The 14,601-nt window shown below is 37.6% G+C and overlaps 1 protein-coding gene across 13 annotated transcripts in view; it reads left to right on the plus strand.

Annotated features, from left to right (window-relative positions):
* The window catches only part of TCF4 (transcription factor 4), a 356,514-nt gene that overhangs the window by 115,798 nt on the left and 226,115 nt on the right, over window positions 1-14,601 (plus strand). Inside the window, exon 1 of one of the 13 annotated variants that reach the window (XM_088152607.1) lies at window positions 13,036-13,054. The exons of the other annotated variants lie outside the window; for them this stretch is intronic. The gene's annotated coding sequence lies outside the window, so the exon portion shown is untranslated. Of the gene's footprint in view, window positions 1-13,035; window positions 13,055-14,601 lie in introns of those variants that run through there. 13 annotated transcript variants of the gene reach the window in all.

Raw genomic sequence — 14,601 nt, forward strand, 5'->3', positions numbered from 1 at the left:
CCAACAATGGCTGAAATCCATAAATAATTAAAATAGAAACATACATTAAAAAAAAAGCTCATCTAGAGATAATGCAAATCAGTGGTGAACCACTTATCTAATTTATCCCTGACATACGTTAAGATTGATAGCCCATATTTTAATAAATCTTACACATTTAGTCCATTGCTTTAACTATTTTATTTGGAAATTTTAAGCCATTTAAAATAAAAACAGACATTTAAGGTTATTGTTTACTTACCATGTGTTTTGATCCTTATTCATTCTCTCTATATATCCAAACCACCTCAACACACTTTTTAATTTTGTATTCACTCCATTTTCATTCAGCCCTCATTCATTCTTGCCCCATCTTTTCTTGTTTCAGATGCAACAAGGACCCAATTCCTACTTCATCCAGATTACTATGATGTTTCTCCTGACATACCCAACTCTTATTCCTATATAATAATGTGGGCAATATGGGTTCTTATACACAGCCATTTTTTGGTCCTTTCAACCAACATTCATTCTTAGCAACAGACCACATACTACCCACTGGGTGTCTAACAGCCTTTGCATGTCTTAAAATTCTCCATCATTTTCCTGTTTAGTAAACCTTCTACCAAGGTACACAGATTCATCTGTTTGCTCTAGTTTTTGGCACAGAGTTTGATTTCAGCTTGACAAACTGTGTATTTTTTTCAAATTGAGTTCATATTCTGATCTCTACCTCCTACACATTAATGCACACATTAGCCCATCTACTTCCACATGAAATGAAGCCATGGTTTGGGGAAACGTGTGTGGATAATGCACTGAAGAAAGTTGCTGGGAAGCAGGAAATAATGCGTGCTGGGGAAAATTTATGTTGGAAGTTTCAACTTCACAAATAGCTTTAAGTCTGAAATTTCATTCACATTTCACATAAATCTGGATTTTAAAAACCAAACAAATTGTCATATTTCAAGAGACATTTATTTTTCTTATTGTCTTGGACCTGAAGAGTAACTCAGAGAAAGGGGGAGGGGGGCAGTTCATAATTTAGCACAGTGGTTCCTGGAAATATACAGAGGATCCTTGCATAATCCTTGAAGTTCTATGACAACTTCGAGTCTACATTGCAAATTTCAGTTTCCAATGCTTTAAAATCAATGGGAAACCAAGCAAGAAGTAATTTAAATTGGCTTTAATTTCAAGCCGTGAAATAATTAGCAGTGGGAAATGAGCAGCACTCTATTTACTATGGCCAAAATCAGATTGCATTTCCAAATTGTTGAAGGTTTCTGTGGTTAGTTCTCCCAATCAATTGCATTCCATTTTGAAGGATAAATCGATGGTGCACAGTGGAGCCTGTGAGAATTTTTCTATGTATCCTGGCACTATATAGGAGGCAGAATATATTACAACAGATACATGCCATTCCAGATTTGCTGTTCAATTTTCAGATGCCTCTGTTGTGAATTCTTATCTGCCTAGGTTATCTCGCTAGTACATTAAATCATTTACCAATATATAGCAACTTGTTTCTATACCCCCTGTGGGTTAATGGAACATTTCACTGCTAGGATTTAGACTGAGGTTTCGGGTGATCTTGAAGAAAGCTGCTGGCTTTATACATTGACCTTTTGAATCTCATCTGGGTTAGTGGCTGATATTTTGATTTGGTTACTGTGGTCATATTGTGACAGCTGGTGGTTCATTATAATTCAGTTCCTCTGCTCAGTCTGCCTAGCAGGAATATTTAGGTTTGGTTGCATCAAAGGATTTCTAGCTAGCCTGAGTTTAACTTAGCACCATGTAAAGGTGAAGCCTTGAAAATGCTTTCTTCTCAGCTGTACTCTCCTAAATGAGATGAGTAGTGTGGCCTCTTGATTGCCAGTAACATTTGAATATTAAATAAAGAGAGGAAATAGCATGAATAAGAAGCAATCCTCCCCATTCAGTAACATAATCTGTTTTGAAGATTATAAATGTTGTCAGATGAAATTAAATTGGAAAAAAAAAAAGAAAGAACGTCACTGTATCCACCACTCTATTTCTTTGAAAACAGACAGATTCAGGTGTTATTTTGTTGTTAATCCATCCCATTCCAAAATATGCCTTTGGTAAAGTCTAGATTATAGCAGTAAATGTCTTCAGCAATGTCTGGTCCTCAGCTTCTTTTCACCAAACAGAACACTGAATATATGGAGATTTATCTACTATTTAAATACTAGTCCACTGGGGGAAAAAAAAAATACTTTCTAGTTGTTTCAGAGTTTTCCTACAGGAATATCATTCAGTTTTTTTAATTTTTAAGTTGTATGATAGGATAGCTTGTTGCAGAATCTACTTTTTAATAAACTGTATATAGATTTAAATCATATCCTGCTGAAGTTATTTATTTTTACAATGTATAGTTAGAAGCTGTGATACAGTGGGTGACATGTTCATATGCTGTCTTTGGATTTTGGACTTCCTTAGTTTTCCTTTTCTTTTTCCTGGTATATGAAGATTTCCATTTGGCTTACCTTTAAGTTTTTATTATATATCCTACCGTGAAGTAGCAAGAATTGCACAAAACGTGTTGCCTTATAAGGAACCAAAATGGTGGCATAAAAATTATACAGCTCATGGAAGAAGCTGCTGTAATGGTCTTAAATATTTCTGGAGTAAGAAAGCATACTGAAACTTGTTCTGGTTTACTGCGTTTCAAGTTAAAAAAATATTTTTGTATCCTCTGTTAGCATATCTTCAAAAAGCTGAGACCATAACTCTACTTTTTTTAAAAAATAGTGGTATGATCAGGGTTCCTTCTGGTTACAGTTCTATGTAAGTTTGTTCTGAAGGAAGTGGGAACATGTGCACTGATTTCAGAATGATATATTATTCTGGGAGTAAAACTAATATCGAGGGGGCTTCTAACATTTGCACTTTGAACAGTGCAATTTACTTTTTTGTTGTTGCTGTTCCTAATTTTAAATGCCTTTCAATAATAATTTAAAAAATGCCTCCATGTGTACTGTTCAGTTGCAATATAGTTTGTGGCCATGCATTTTTTCTGAAGTAGATGTGTGATAAGTAAATAGAATTTGTTTTAATTGTCTGTTGTTTTATTGTTTGCTTCTCAGTTATGTCTTTGCTGATGAGCCTTTAAATAAAACCTGAACTGTTTTATTTAAATGTAACTTCTAGGTCAGTTGTAAAGAAGTCCTGTGACAACCGTATTCTGCTTAGTCCTCTGTTGAAGCATTGGATAGTTCTAGAGAAATAAATGTTTGATTTTGTTCATGTATCCCTGGACTGGAATATAACAGATGTCAAGATTACTTTGCTGGTATCATTTGGCAGCTAAACTTTGGATATTTGGCAGTTAAAATTTGGAGAACTGAAAAAAAACTAGTATCACCAGTTCAGAGAATCACAGGTTGACTGAGCTATTGGCAAGCCTGCTACCAAAAGCACAGTGTGGAGATCTTCGATTTTGAAGATCTGCCCCTTTTGTGACTCTTGGGAGACATTGCAACTTTCAGAGTTCTGTTTCTCCAAACACCTGTGAAACAGAAATCCTGTCTACCAATGAAAAGGAATTTGGCACATCAATTCAAAGTGCATAAATCCAAAGACATTAAAGTTTTCATGCTGGACAAATGAACAAAACAATGAGGTAGGGCAGAAGATGAATCTCAAAGAACCTCTTTTAAAGGCAAAATGAGAGAATTGTTAGAGTGGCTTAGTATTAAGTTCTTGGGGTTCTTCCGAGATTTGGGGCTGCAGACATTTAATTCCCATCCTAGGTAACTGCTCTACTAGAAAGTCCTTCAGCTCCAAAAGCAAATTGGAAAACCCCAGCAATGCAAGATATCAGCCCTGAGCTACATTTATTTATTAGATTTGTTATAGCTGCCACACTCCAAAAGACTTTGGGTGGCTGTAATTGCTTCTCTCTCTGGCTTTTTGATGATCTGAGGAACAGATAAAAGACAGTAATGTCTGAGCTCAAAATAACTAAATGTTATGTACAGCTAGAAGCTATTCCTAATCCCATCAGATTTCTAGAACAAAACTTGAACTTGTGTTCTGTAGATTTGGTTCAAATTGAATTTGTAAATAAAGTTGGCTGCCATTTGTTACATCAGAGTAAATATGGTTTCCCAGTCTCTTGAGCACTTACAATTCTGTTCTCTCTGTGTTCCCAGTCTTTCACTGGATTTTAATAGCACTATTATTCTTTGTATCTGTAACCTGAAAAGGTTGATTTGGGTGGATGATAGAAATCTGATGAGTTTTTTGGATGGGGGACTTTGGCCTAAATTTTACCAATAAGCTATTCTCTAACTACTAGATGGTCTTTTCAGATTGAATAGAGAATGGGTTGCGAATGTTCTGAGTTCAGTATTACTTGCTATATCTCCAGAGTAAGAAATAGCTAGTATATTTATATGGTGCTGAGTGAACAGGAAAAAAAAAAAGGGGATTTTCTTAGCATATTAAGATAGATCACATTCTCAAATAGGTTCACAATTTGGAAATACATTTCGGCTGAGCAGTATTTGGAGATCGCTGGTCTTCAGCTGTGATGAGGAGCACCTTAATATTGTTTTTAGTTGAAAGTGGTGCCTCTTTCTGGCTAGATACTGTCATGCGTGTGGTGGCAACTTCTTAACCGGATCACATGAAGTTGCTGCTCTTGAAAGAAATGAGGGAAGTTAGAGTGATTTAGATTATCTAGAGATGATATAAGAGACATACATAGTGGGAAGTATTTGGTCTGGACTGTGTTCAAAGTGTTGTTTACAGACTAGATTCATAACAGTTAAAATCCCAAGCACCTTGAATGTAATACCACCTCACATCTACCAAATTTACCAAAACTATTGGTAAAATGTTACTCAAGTTCAGATGTAGAATGCTACTGACTGCCAAGTGTTGGAGCTCAAGAACACTGGAGAACAATTTCTTTAGACTTTTTTTATCCCACCTTTATTATTTTTATAAATAACTCAAGGCAGCGAATATACTGAATACTCCGTCCTCTTCCTCACAACAACAACCCTGTGAGGTGAGTTGGGGTGAGAGAGTATGGGTAGGTCTAGAACTCACAGTCACCTGCTTTCTAGCCTGGTGCCTTCACCACTAGACCAAACTGACTCTATAAAATCAGTTGCATTAACACCTTGCTTCTGGGTTTTCCATAGGCATTGTTTTAGTGGAAATAGGATCCTGGGAGGTTCTTATATTTTTACTTTGGGTGCTATCTGAAATTAGGTACATTTCATGTAGAAACTACTCTTTTCAACAGCAGCACACATACATCTCTTCTCTAGAAATATGTTCAGGCTTCTTCCATCAATAGCTGGTCAAGTTTAAAACTACCCCTTCCTTTTTCTTCTTCCCTCTTGTGGTCAAAGTTATTTTAACACTACAGTCTACTACTAATGTTGAAAATAGCAGATGGATTTCAGAACCATGTGATTCTGCGTTCTCTATTCTCTCTGACTATAATAATACTGAGAAGAAATAGCCATGTGATGTGGAAATTTGTTTTCTGAAAGTCATAATTGTATTTACTTGGGAAAGTACTAGCTGTAAAGGGATATGGAAGCATACTAGACACAAAATTAATATTATATACATTGCAGTGTATTCTGTTTAGAATAAATCTGAACATTTTAAATTAGTTATTTTTTGTTTCAGCTACATTCCTTATGATAAAGGTATAAAGCAATGGATGTGAAATACTTTTCATCTTCAAGCTTCTGAGTTCCTAAGTAACTTCATTTAAGTCCTCATTTTTGGTGCTGTGTTTGAACAAGTGAAAAATTCTTGCTTTTATGAATATTTACATTACAACAAATGAAATGTAAACAGATATAACTAATCCTTTGCATGTGCTTGTCAATAATGTATGCCCCAATAGAGACTTTAAGATGATAGTTTTGGGCAATTAAATATTTGAAATTGCATGCATAGAACTGATAAAGGAGATCTCATTACATTACATATAAAGACATACACAAACATACACACAGAGAGACATTTACATAGAGTTTGTGTTGGACTATCATAATTTCAAGCCAAGACAGTGTTGCAATTACTAGCAAAATTGTAGAAGCTTGCATCTAATACTTGTGAACGAAACTGCAAGGTTCAAATCACAAAACCATTCAGACTTTCTTCCTCTGAAAGGAGCATAGCCACCCTTGGTGCACAGATGCTTTATTTGCATGTTCCTCTCCATGTTTATATTTCTGCAGTGCAAATTCAGATAAAATCCAGCCAGAAAAAAAGCTTTTAGAGTAGCATTTATATGGCATTTTAATGGTTAATGAGCTTCCAGCCCTTATCAGGATGAACTTAGTTTAGCTTTGAAATAAGAATTTACTGCTGTTCTCTCAGCTGAGCTGATATTAGTTGCTGAGGGAATTTGAGCTCACACCTGTTCTTGCATTAAAAGGCATCTATAAGTGACTTCTTTAAAATATTCATAGAGGAGGGAAAATCCAATTTCTAGAAAATCTTAGCCAACCAGGAAATCATTCAGAGGCTTGCCTTTTGACGGGGGAAAAAAATGGCTTATGAATTGGTTCCTAATATTAAACATTTCCAAAGGTATTTTTTTGTCATATAATTAATTGTCATATTATTTAGACAACAGTATTTATTTCAAAAGGAGTTGATGGCTTGGGATATGCTACACAGCTGCATTATGATTGGAGAGAATTTTATGCACAGATTAATTTGTGAAAGAAATCCACTTTGCTGAATGGCTGTGTTGAAGATAAGTAGTCATGATCCTTGGAGCAATAATAGATACACATGCAGAGTGTATTGTTTCTCTTGGTAAAAGCACAGTATATTTGGAAATACTGTAGGTAGGAGTAGTTTGACCATTCATAATGAAGTCTGTGCTCAAGGAAAAAAAGACTTCTGTTGAGTCTATAGATGTTTTTGCTATAAAGGAAAGACTTATTTAACCTTCTATATCAGTAAGAGGGTAAGGGGAAAATCATGTCATGGGAAATACTGAACTACAGGGTTAGCTAGTTTGCATAAAGAAATCTAAAAGCCAGTTTGCTGTTCTCTCTTCTCTTCCCCCATCCACAGATTTCAGCTCTATAGCCAGAAACAATATATTGTTGTTTGATCTAGTGAAGGCTCATATGAATATAGCAATAAACTTTTGTACACATATTCCTACCAGGATAAGCAGCAAAGTATGCCTCAATGGCTTGTTGTCTCATCAAAAAATTAAAACTGTTGCATTTCTAACACAGTTCCTCGCAGATTGAGGCAGGACTCTATATAAATCATATTTATAAAAGTACTATATTTTGTCTGGTTTAATTTATATTGGGCCAGATAAGTGGTAGGAAATGTACTTCATTGTTCCATTTGATCTTAGAGAGGCTTTTGAACAACATTGTTCAAGTTCAAACTGCCAGGAGCATCACAGTTCGCTTGTGAAAGAGCAGCATTTGTGGGAAGATACCTGAGTTTTGTACTTTCTGCTTATATCAGCTGTTTCCTTCAAACCTTCATATGTAATACCAACCATTCTGTTGTGTCTGAAATGTGAATGAAGGGGGCTCAGAGGGGCCTGAAATATTAACAAGATTGTTGAAGTTGTGTTAAGTTTTAGACTGGTTGGGAAGTCTGTTCTGCAAAGGATTAGTGCTGAAGAGAATTTTTCTTTGAAGGAATCCAAGTTGATCATTGGTTGGATAGGAGGTAAAGGGAAATTTAGCAGTGAAAACCACTTTATGAGTTTTTTTTCATAGCCAACAGCTTCCTGATAAATTGCGTGATAATCCCAAAGGTTTGAAAATCTTGCTGCTGAATGTTAGTCTGATATTGAATACCCAGCTGGCTAACAGAGAAGCATTGGTCAAGCAGGATTTGAACACTTTATGCTATCTGTTCCTGAAAACCAAGTTGAATAGGGTAGGGTGAGCGTTTCTGCCTCATGTCCACCAAGCATCTCTGGGCAACAGCTTGGAAGTCTAGAAATGGGATCATCCTGGTCTAGCACAATTTGGCTAGATTTTCCCCATGTCTCTGATGTGATACAAGTTACTTTCACTACCTGAAATAGAATCTGTACATGGAATCTGCTGGTCTTTAAAAAGAGATATTCACATTTTGTTTTATTTTTACTGCAATACTGAAGGCTTGAAAGTTTGTATTTAATTTTAATTTTAAATAAAATTTAAAAGTACTACTACTACTAAGAGGTCTGTCCTCAAAAGAGGTCCATCCTCAAAAAATAAGAGGTTCATCCTCAAAATAATCAGTGATATTTAGCTAATTATGGGTTAACTTTCACTGGAAGTTTTGTCTGTCTACTAATTCCGAGATGAGTAGGTTGCTGCCAGGAAGTTGTTCCCAAATAGGACAACCACAAGCATGATTAGATAACTGGGTTAGGTGGAGGTTCTTTGGGGTAAGTTTGAGGATCTACTCTTTTGAATGTAGGAACAGGACATAGAAATTAATGAGAATCAAGTGGTTGGGAGAGGGACCTCCATCGGCCTCTTGGATTTTTTATCTTTTTTCTGTCTGTGTAAGTGTGGTTCTTTTTATAACTTTTAATTATGTATTTATGGTTTTAATTTGATGTAAACCGCCCAGAGTCCCCCATTGTGGGGAGATGGGCGGGGGCAAGTCTACTAAATAAATAAATAAATAAATAAACTAGTTTAGAGTTTTTAGACTCTGTTATGCGGAGCTCTAGGGTTCCATGAGAACTTGATGGGTTCCATACAAAACTAAGGAGGAAAAGAAAGTTTACTTGAATACAATCAGTATTCTCTACCACTAGAGCTTTACAAGAGATCAGGGCATTCAGAGGTTTTGTTTTGTTTTGTTTTTTAACTAACAGATTCCATAACTTGAAAAAATGTGAAAACCCTTGAGCTAGTACAACTGAATGAGATACAAGGAAAATGTAACTTGATATTATCGCTGTTCATAGAATGCTTTAACTTCTTATTTGATGTTGGAGACTTGTTTATCTAATGGCAATCCAGCCATTTAGATCTACAGGTAGTCCTGGAGTTACAACAGCAATTGGCACCACAATTTCCATCGCTAAGTGATGTGGTTGTAAAGTGCAATGTGACATGATCACATCACTTAGCAACAGAAATCCCAGCAGTCCCCATTACCATCATTAACTGAATCCCACTGGTCATTATTTGAGGACCCACCCCGAACCAAGCCATTCCCAGCTTGATCCCTCCCCGCCCTGAGACTCAGTGACATAAGGAACTGCCTTCTCTGCCTCCTCTTGAACTCCCCCATCTGCCTATCTCCCCCCATTCACTACCTCCGCCCTTTTGGCCCCCTGCCTACCCCCTGCCTGCCCCACTGTGCATCACTACTGTACCAGTTGGGGTCTTCGTCATGCCTTCTTTTGTCCTGGTGCCCCTGGGGCTTCTCTTGTGCTCTGGCCAGGGCCTCCATTTGGGTGTCAGCCAGGGCCTTCTTTTGTGTGTCTGCCTTTTTTGAGATGGGGGGAGTTCTCCCCTTGTCCCCCCCCCCCCATATTCTAATTACCTGTTACTGAGATTTTAATTTTTCAGATTTAACTTTACATTATAAACTGTATCTTCTGGCTCACTTCAGTGGATGGCATGCTTAATCATTAGGAATTTCCCCTCATTGGACTTCTTAATTGGCAGATGTGATTCAGCTTATAAATTGGATGGTCTTCGGCGCCAATTCTTTTGCAAAATACAAAAATTGTCTTTCTTCTGTATTAACCACTGGAGAGGTGTGGTGCGCGATACTGTGCTAACTCCAGAATCCTTATGATCATACTAAATTATGCATATAAAGGAATCCAAATCGTCGTGTTGGAGAACATGGCTGGATGCAGAGTTCAAATCAGAACATGTTTTCTTTTTCCTATTTGTACCATTGCAATATAACTATCATGTATAGAAACCACACAACAAACTCTTGAGCGTCAATATTTATCTGTAGCTGTGGGCCTGCAGACCGAAGTGCTTCAGACCCTGTCTTATTTACATGGGATTTAATAGACACTCTAAAAATAATAAATGTGTGGCTATTATTTATAAATGGATGCTAAATTATATCAAGGTAGATATTCAAGAGTATGGACAGCCATGGAACAGAGAATTAGAATCTCCAGTATACCAATGTTAATGTAAAACTATTTTGGCATCAGTAAGTGGTATTTTTATAGATTTAAAATATTTAATTTACATTTTTATATGTGCATATATATGAAGTGGTCTTATGCTATAATGGCCTTTTTTTTGGCTAAAAATGTTTTATTTTGCACGTTATATTGTATAATATATCTCATCTCATATCTCATATATATTATATTTCTATTGCATGAAATCTGACAAGTCATGTTGCTTGACAATTGATTATTAACACATTCACAGTACAGATAGAATTAAAACATAACTAAAGTTAAAACTCTAAACAGTTACAATTATTATATGGAGCATTGCCAACCAATCTAATAATCATAATAACCAAAATAACAAAGATGGTGAAAAATTAATCACCAAACGCCCATTGGAAGAGCTCCATCTTTGCTATCTTACAAAAAGACAGAAAGGAACTAATTTTATGTATAAGGGGAGGTGGTTCTATGGAACCAGAGCCAGAACCGAGAATCAGTGCCTTCTCATCTCTGCCCTCTTCATATAAGGAAGTTGTTGATGTCATAGGACTGGTCGGTTCAATTCAGAGTAGACACTCCAGCAAATACTTAGGTGCCAAGACATTGAGGGCTTTATAGGTCAAAAATACCCTTTTGAAATGCACCTGAGAAATTATCGGTAGCCACTGCAGCGTCTGCAACACTGGTTATATATACACACACACACACACACACACACACACACACACACATACACATACATACATACATACATACATACATGCTTGGACGAGTCCTTGCAGTTTTCAAGCCAATTGTTTTTCGGAAGTGGTTTGCCAGAGCCTCCTTCCTAGAGCAGAGCCCAGCTGGTGAGCGCAGGAGGCGGGTTTCCGTTGCTTCGCGCCCTTTTTGGGCACACGCGGGGGTTTTTTTGCGCTTACCGGCAACTGCTCCCAACTCCTTTTTGCAAGGTGCCGCCAGCATTTTTCCTCCCACCGGAGTGAGAGTACCCATTTATCTATTCACGTGAGTTTTCGAACTGTTGGGTTGACAGGAACCGGGGAGGAAACAGGAGCTCACCCTGTTTAACGCGAAGGCTGGACTCGAACTGCTGAAGCGTCAGCCATTTCTGGCTGGCAACTTTCAGCGTCAGTAAGCCCCTGCGCCACCGCGTCCCCCATCTTATATATATTCCTGGTGGCAATACCTGTTAAGGGGGCCACCTCATTTTGCAGCAGTTGTAGTTTCTTCAAAGGAAGCCCCTCGTACTGTGCATTGCACTTATCTAAATGTGTAGTAATGAAGGCATGAGTTACTGTTATGAGATCTCACATGCCAACTAGGGTTACAATTGGTATACCAATCAGAGCTGGGCAAAGGGCAGTGAACCTCCTGCCATAACCTCCACCTGTCCATCCAGCAGTCCATGAGTCCTGGAAGACCCTTGAGTCAGAGACCTGCTTCTTTATAGGTAGTGCCTCCTGTTTCAGAAATAACTCTGAACCTTACTGAGAATCAGGATGGACAAACAACAAATCCATAGTGATGATACTATCCCTTGAACTGATGGATAACAGTGATTGGCCAGTGGGCTGATCTCTCCTCTCCTATAACCTTAGACTGGAACCGCCTCCTCAGAAGTGGAATCACTACAGAACTCTTGTAAAAGGTCCCCAACCCTTGTTGGCAGTCCAAGAGAATATCATTGTGCTACTGGAGGCTGCTGAAGGGTCTAGTAGGACCAGAAAGGATGTGTTAGCCCTATCCAGACCCCAACAAAAATCATTCATCAGTGAAATGAATGCCCTTCGAGCCCCATGCTGAGGACTGAAAGGGATCCAGATAAATTATCTAGGGTACTCTGTAGCTGACTCTCCACCATACTGTGAAGAGGTGCACTTTACCATTCTGGTGGTGAGGTGGTTGTTGATGTTGTTGTTGTTGTTTTTCTGGTTCTCACATCATATGATTCTTAGTTTGTCTGGACTTGCTACATTTTTTATTGATCTTCAGTACCAGCTTTACTAGATAAGTAATATTGGCCTTATCTTACCCTGACTAAGGAGTACACAAGATTGGATGCTCTTCTGAATGAATAATTCACCTGAGTAGGTTTGTACTTGTGCAGCTCTACAACTCTGGTTTAACAGTTTAATTGCACCTCTGATTAATTAAAGTATTCAAATTTTAAGTGAAGTCCACAGGATTTGCTAGTTGTTGGAACTCATCTGTAGTGCTACTTGCAATCTCTGTTTCAAATATTAAATTGCAGTAAATTAGAAGCATGAAGTTCACACTCTTCTACAAGCTGTGCAATCAAACTAATGGATCAATTAGTGCTAATTGATACTGCACTTGCTAAGTCCAGTTTGCAAACTTTGCCTTTCTATAAGAGACTGATACCTGAATTGTTAATAATTTTAGAGTACATTAGAACATCTAACACCACAGCAGTAATTGCAGAGTTGCCCAGTTAAATTTATGCTGATATTTATACCATGAGAGTTAGATGTAATGTCCCCTTCTCTTTTTTTAGCCATTATTTAACAGTCTATAAATATAGGAGTAACTCCTCCAGTGTTGCGTTGTGTCTCTCCCCACCTCCCAATGTTTAATGGAAAAGAAATAGATTACATTTCCCCACTCCCCAAAGGAGAGCAAATATTTGGTGAAATTCTCGTGGTTAGAGAAGAACTTCTAGAACTTACTTTAGTTATCAGTTTGCTGAGTGGTGTTTTGTGTCCTGTCTTTCACTGTACAGTGTCTCCTCCTGTGTGTATTTCCTGTGCCTTTAGATCTGCAGAGGAGACCCAGCATCATATATGTCCTTTACAGAGGTGAGACTCACAAGGCATGGGGCAAGACTTTCACATTAGTGGCACCCATGCAGTGGAACACTCTTTCTGTTGGGATATGTCAAGATCCTCACTGACAAATATTCACTGCCAGGTAAAAACCTGTTGTTGTTTTTCCTTTAAAGAAAGCAAGAAAGATACTGTGGTTTGATCTGCTTTGATTCTGTTGACTCTATTGTTTTGCAACCAAGGGACTGCAAACCTGCTACAATTTCATTATGAGCTGTATGGTTTTATTTTTGTTCTTAACGACTTTGGTTTCCATGTGAATAACAGCAAATACAGCATGTAAATTTTTGGATGGTAGGTCTGTTCAGTGCTTCAGATTTGATTCCAGCAAAAAGGCATAGCAGCTTTAATGATTTGCATTTGCACTTTTATGTGCTCCAAAGTAACTTTTCTGAATTGGATCTGAGCATTACACTGCCCTAATAGATAACATAAATAAATTAGATACAACTCCTGCCAGCTGTATTGTTGGACATAGTTTCAGCACACGATAACTATGCTACCTATGGTTTTAACTTGTACTTTAAAAACAGTTATAGGGTACACTATAGGCTTGGTTCATGTATCGTGCAAAACCAGGACTTATTGTGTCCCACAGAAGTTCACAGGAGGGGAGGAATGAGACAGATGTCTGTCCTAAACAGCATTTTGTTCCATTGGTAACACATTTTTAAAAATTAAAAAGAGAAAAAAGCAGTTGTAATTTATGTGCCTCTTTAATATCCCAGATCCCATGCATACCCCAACAGTGATGGCAGGCTTTGCTCTTGTCTTGACTTTGTGGCTCCCAACGTGGCTTAGTCTTCAGCCTTATTGTCTAGCCTTAACCACATCACTGATCGTGTGGCTGCATTGAATGCAGTGTGCAAAAATGCTATTGTATAAAAGTAACTTATTCAGAGCTGAAGTAGAAGAGAATCAAGTGCATATCATTCTTTCATTTCTGAGTAACTGTTTCTTGAACTCAAGTGACAGAAACTCACAAGAGAGAGGTGTCATTGGCATCTGCAGCAGGGTGTGTGTGTGTGTGATTTATTTCTTCTCTGGGCTCATATGCCTCTTTGGTCAATATTGACTGGGCAGCTTATGCATCCTATTTTTCATAAATAAAGTTAACATGTACAAAAATCAATAACAATATTGTAACACAATTCATAGTTTTAACACCAAAGTTCAATAAAATCCCCTCAATGTACAAATTGCAAGAAGGAACAAACAATAACATGCACATCATGACATCACACAAATGATACAACTCATCTACTTGCATGAGGTGCCAGAGCACAATTACGTATCTGCATCATTTGTATTAGGATGTCATGACACATGTGTGATTTTGACATCATTGCAGGTTATTACAGATGCCTATGGCAGAGACTGTCCTGTTAGAATGTTTAACTGTATTATTCCTTTTTGATATGCTTTTATATAGAATGGTGCATTTTTCATTTGGGTGGTCAAGTACTTAAAAGAGTCGTGTGGCAGAGGAGGGAGTATACTGGTTTTCTCTTGCCCTGGGAACCAATGGATGATACTACAGGGAAGTAGATTCAGTTTAGGTGTTGAGAGGAATTTCCTGACAATCAGAGCCATCCACCAGTGGAATAGGTTGTTTCATGAAGCGATATATCT

Source organism: Python bivittatus, unplaced genomic scaffold (genome assembly GCF_059951505.1).
Source record: "Python bivittatus isolate LINGU-HERP-01145 unplaced genomic scaffold, Pbiv_v1 ctg000570_np1212, whole genome shotgun sequence".
Lineage (NCBI taxonomy): Eukaryota > Metazoa > Chordata > Lepidosauria > Squamata > Pythonidae > Python > Python bivittatus.